Source organism: Lolium perenne, chromosome 3, assembly GCF_019359855.2.
Source record: "Lolium perenne isolate Kyuss_39 chromosome 3, Kyuss_2.0, whole genome shotgun sequence".
NCBI classification, from domain to species: Eukaryota; Viridiplantae; Streptophyta; class Magnoliopsida; order Poales; family Poaceae; genus Lolium; species Lolium perenne.
In genome coordinates, this window is record NC_067246.2 from 103,449,234 (window position 1) to 103,455,233 (window position 6,000).

Genomic DNA, 6,000 nt, shown 5'->3' on the forward strand with positions numbered 1-6,000 from the left:
AGCAACCTCTCCTTATCTTTATTTTATTGCAATGTTGTGCCAAGTGACGCCTCTAATCGAAGGTTGATGCTAGATTTGGATTTCTGCGCAGAAACAGATTTCTATCTGTCACGAATCTGGGCTGTTTTCTCTATAGGTAAATCAGAAAAATATGCCAATTTACGTGCGTGTTCCTCAGATATGTACACAACTTTCATTAGTTTTGAGTTTTCTGATTTGAGGAACGGAAGTACCTGTTTAAAATTCGTCTTTACTGGCTGCTTTGTTTTGGCAGATTCTGTCTCTGTTTTTTGCATTGTCTCTTGTGGACTTTAAGCAAGGCTTTCTAGACGTGGAGAGCTGTAGCTAATGTTTTATTGAGTACTTGCAATGTGTCACTACAGGGCCAAGGTGGATTAAAGTTTTTTGAGTACTAACCCCTCTAATGAAGTTTATGAGAAGTTTGGTGTGAAGGAAGTTTTCAAGGGTCAAGAGAGGAGGATGATATATGATCAAGAAGAGCGAAAAGCCTAAGCTTGGGGATGCCCCCGTGGTTCATCCCTGCATATTTCAAGAAGACTCAAGCGTCTAAGCTTGGGGATGCCCAAGGCATCCCCTTCTTCATCAACTTATCAGGTTTCTTCTATTGAAACTATATTTTTATTCGGTCACATCATATGTGCTTTACTTGGAGCGTCTGTGTGTTTTTATTTTTGTTTATGTTTGAATAAATTCGTATCCTAGCAATCCTTGTGTGGGAGAGATACACGCTCCGCTTTTTCATATGAACACTTGTTCTTCGCTTTATTTTAATGTTCATGGCGGAGTTGAAAACCGTTGCACTTATTGTTATTTGGTTGGAAACAGAAAGTGCTTCATAATGTCTTGAATAATTTGATACTTGGCAATTGTTTTGAGCTCTCATAAATCATGTTTAAGCTCTTGCATCATGTAGTTTAAACCTATTAGTGGAGAACTACCGTAGAGCTTGTTGAAATTGGTTTGCATGATTGGTCTCTCTAAGGTCTAGATATTTTCTGGTAAAAGTGTTTGAGCAACAAGGAAGACAGTGTAGAGTTTTATAATGCTTGCAATATGTTCTTATGTAAGTTTTGCTGTACCGGTTCATACTTGTGTTTGCTTCAAACAACCTTGCTAGCCAAAGCCCTGTACTGAGAGGGAATACTTCTCGTGCATCCAAAACCTTGAGCCAAAACCTATGCCATTTGTGTCCACCATATCTACCTACTATGTGGTATTTCCTGCCATTCCAAGCAAATACTTCATGTGCTACCTTTAAACAATTCAAAAGCTATTATCTCTTATTTGTGTCAATGTTTTATAGCTCATGAGGAAGTATGTGGTGTTTTATCTTTCGATCTTGTCATTTACTTCGGACAGACTTTCACAATGGACTAGTGGCTCATCTGCTTATCCAATAATTTTGCAAAAAGAGCTGGCGCGGGGTTCCCAGCCCCCAATTAATCAACCTTCATTAATAATTCTCTTCACATGTTTTGCTCTGATTCATCAGTAAGCAACTTAATTTTGCAAATAGACACTCCTTCATGGCATGTGAATGTTGGAAGGCACCCGAGGATTCGGTTAGCCATGGCTTGTGAAAGCAAAAGGTTGGAAGGAGTGTCAACCATAAATAAAACTAAAATACATGTGTAAACAAAAGAGAAGAGGGATGATCTACCTTGCTGGTAGAGATAACGTCCTTCATGGGAGCCGCTCTTGAAAGTCTGGTTGATGAGGTAGTTAGAGTGCCCACTACCATTCGTTGACAACAACAAACACCTCTCAAAACTTTACTTTTATGCTCTCTATATGATTTCAAAAATTAAAAAGCTCTAGCACATGATTTAATCCCTGCTTCCCTCTGCGAAGGGCCATTCTTTTACTTTATGTTGAGTCAGTTTACCTACTTCCTTCCATCTTAGAAGCAAACACTTGTGTCAACTGTGCATTGATTCTTACATACTTGCATATTTGCATTCATCATATTACTTTATGTTGACAATTATCCATGAGATATGCATGTTGAAAGTTGAAAGCAACTCCTGAAACTTAAATCTTCCTTTGTGTTGCTTCGATGCCTTTACTTTGAATTTATTGCTTTATGAGTTAACTCTTGTGCAAGGCTTTTGATGCTTGTCTTGAAAGTACTATTCATGAAAAGTTTTGCTATATATTATCTATTTGTTAGCAACTATAGATTATTGCCTTGAGTCACTTCATTCATCTCATGTGCTTTGTAATAGTATGATCAAGGTTATGTAAGTAGCATGTCACTACAGAAATTACTCTTTTTATCGTTTACCTACTCGAGGACGAGCAGGAACTAAGCTTGGGGATGCTGATACGTCTCCAACGTACCTATAATTTCTGATGTTCCATGCTTGTTTTATGACAATACTTACATGTTTTGCTTGCACTTTATGATGTTTTTATGCATTTTCCGGAACTAACCTATTAACAAGATGCCACAGTGCCAGTTCCTGTTCTCTGCTGTTTTTGGTTCCAGAAAGGCTGTTCGGGCAATATTCTCGGAATTGGACGAAATCAACGCCAAAGATCTTATTTTTCCCGGGAGGCTCCAGAACACCGAAGGGGAGTCGGAGGAGAGCCAGGGGGCCACCACACAGGTGGGCCGCGCGGGCTACACCCTGGCCACGCCGGCCTGCTGTGGGGCCACCCTGTCGCCCCTCCTGCGCCGCCTCTTCACCTATTTAAGCCCTTTCGACCTAAAAACGCAGTACCGATTGACGAAACTCCAGAAAGACTCCAGGGGCGCCGCCGCCATCGCGGAACTCCAATTCGGGGGACAGAAGTCTCTGTTCCGGCACCCTGCCGGGACGGGGAAGTGCCCCCGGAAGCCATCTCCATCAACACCACCGCCTTCATCATGCTCCGTGAGTAGTTCCCCCATGGACTACGGGTTCTAGCTGTAGCTAGTTGGTATCATCTCTCCCATTTACTTCAATACAATGATCTCATGAGCTGCCTTACATGATTGAGATTCATCTGATGTAATCGGTGTTGTGTTTGTTGGGATCCGATGGATTGTTACGTTTTGATTGTCTATCTATAAAGTTTGTGAAGTTATTGTTGCTGCAATCTTGTTATGTTTAATGCTTGTCACTACTCGTAATTGGAAAGTTACGGAAGGAGACCCATCATTTTGCGCCCGAGTGGCATGATCTTAGATTTAAGCTCTATACTTATTGCTTAGATTGTATCTACAAGTTGTATGCACATGTCTATGTTCGGAACCAAAGGCCCCAAAGTGACAGAAATTGGGACAACTGGAGGGGAAGGCTTAGATATGAGGATCACATGTTTTCACTGAGTGTTAATGCTTTGCTCCGGTGCTCTATTAAAAGGAGTACCTTAATTTCCAGTAGATTCCCTAGAGGCCCGGCTGCCACCGGCTGGTAGGACAAAAGATGTTGTACAAGTTTCTCATTGCGAGCACGTATGACTATATATGGGAAACATGCCTACATGATTAATGATCTTGATGTTCTGTCTTAATGCTATTTCAATCCTATCAATTGCCCAACTGTAATTTGTTCACCCAACACTTGTTATTGGAGAGTTGCCACTAGTGTAGATAGCTGGGAACCCCGGTCCATCTTTCATCATCATATGCTCGTTCTACATGACATTGGAAGTAGTATTAACTATTTTCTGGTGCCATTGCTCTCATATTACTGCTACTGCTGCTGTGTTACTGTTACTACTGCTCTCATATTACTGTTGCTTTCACATCACCCCTGTTACTAGTGCTTTTCCAGGTGCAGCTGAATTGACAACTCAGTTGTTAAGGCTTATAAGTATTCTTTACCTCCCCTTGTGTCGAATCAATAAATTTGGGTTTTACTTCCCTCGAAGACTGTTGCGATCCCCTATACTTGTGGGTTATCAATGCCCAAGGCATCCCCTTCTTCATCGACAACTTATCAGGTCACCTCTAGTGAAACTATATTTTTATTCAGTCACATCTTATGTGCTTTACTTGGAGCGTCTGTTTGTTTTTATTTTTGTTTTGTTTGAATAAAATCGGATCCTAGCATTATTTGTTTGGGAGAGAGACACACTCCGTTGTTGCATATGAACACATATGTTCTTGGCTTTATTCTTAATGTTCATTGCGAAGGTTGAACTACTTCGTTCATTGATATATGGTTGGAAACGGAAAATGCTGCATGTGGTAATTGGTATAATGTCTTGAATAATTTGATACTTGGCAATTGTTGTGCTCATATAGATCATGTTTAAGCTCTTGCATCATGTACTTTGAACCCATTAATGAAGAACTACATAGAGCTTGTTAAAATTTGGTTTGCATGATTGGTCTCTAGAGTCTAGATATTTTCTGGTTATGGTGTTTGAACAACAAGGAGACGATGTAAAGTCTTATAATGCTTACAATATGTTCATATGTGAGTCTTGCTGTACCATTTTATACTTGAGTTTGCTTCAAACAACCTCGCTAGCCTAGCCTTGTATTGAGAGGAATTCTTCTCGTGCATCCAAATCCTTGAGCCAAAAACTATGCAATTTGTGTCCACCATACCTACCTACCACATGGTATTTCTCTTCCATTCCAAAGTACATTACTTGAGTGCTACCTTTAAAATTCTATTCTTTGCCTTTACAATACATAGCTCATGGGAAAATAGCCTTAAAAACTATTGTGGTGAAGAATATGTACTTATGTATCTTATTTCTTAATAAGTTGCTTGTTGAGCGGTAACCATGTTTCTGGGGACGCCATCAACTTTTACACCTTTGTTGAATATCATGTGAGTTGCTATGCATGTTCGTCTTGTCTGAAGTAAGGGTGATTTTCATGATCAAATGGTTTGAGTATGCATATTGTTAGAGAAGAACATTGGGCCGCTAACTAAAGCCATGAATCATGGTGGAAGTTTCAGTTTGGACACAAATCCTCAATCTCTTATGAGAATATTATCTGTTGTTAAATGCTTAAGCATTAAAGAGGAGTCCATTATCTGTTGTCTATGTTGTCCCGGTATGGATGTCTTAGTTGAGAATAATCAAAAGCGAGAAATCCAATGCGAACTTTCTCCTTAGACCTCTGTACAGGCAGCATAGAGGTACCCCTTTGTGACACTTGGTTGAAACATATGTTATGCAATGATAATCCGTGTTAATCCAAGCTAATTAGGACAAGGTGCGGGCACTATTAGTATTATATGCATGAGTCTTGCAACTTATAGGATGTCTTATACATAACACATATGATTTATTACTACCGTTGACAAAATTGTTTCTATGTTTTCAAAATGAAAAGCTCTAGCACAAAAATAGTAATCCATGCTTCCCTCTGCGAAGGGCCATTCTTCTACTTTATTGTTGAGTCAGTTTACCTATTCTTTCTATCTTAGAAGCAAACACTTGTGTAAACTGTGTGCATTGATTCTTACATGTTTACCTATTGCACTTGTTATATTACTTTGTGTTGACAATTATCCATGAGATATATATGTTGAAGTTGAAAGCAACCGCTGAAACTTATATCTTCCTTTGTGTTGTTTCAAAGCTTTCTACTAAGAATTTATTGCTTCATGAGTAACTCTTATGCAAGTCTTATTGATGCTTGTCTTGAAAGTACTATTCATGAAAAGTCTTTGCTATATGATTCAGTTGTTTACTCATTGTCTTCATCATTGCTTCGAATCGCTGCATTCATCTCATGTGCTTTACAATAGTATTGATCAAGATTATGATAACATGTCACTTCAGAAATTATCTTTGTTATCGTTTACCTACTCGAGGGCGAGTAGGAACTAAGCTTGGGGATTCTTGATACGTCTCAAACGTATCTATAATTTCTTATGTTCCATGCTACTTTTATGATGATACTCACACGTTTTATACACATTATATGTCATTATTATGCATTTTCCGGCACTAACCTATTGACAAGATGCCGAAGAGCCAGTTGTTGTTTTCTGCTGTTTTTGATTTCAGAAATCCTACAAAGGA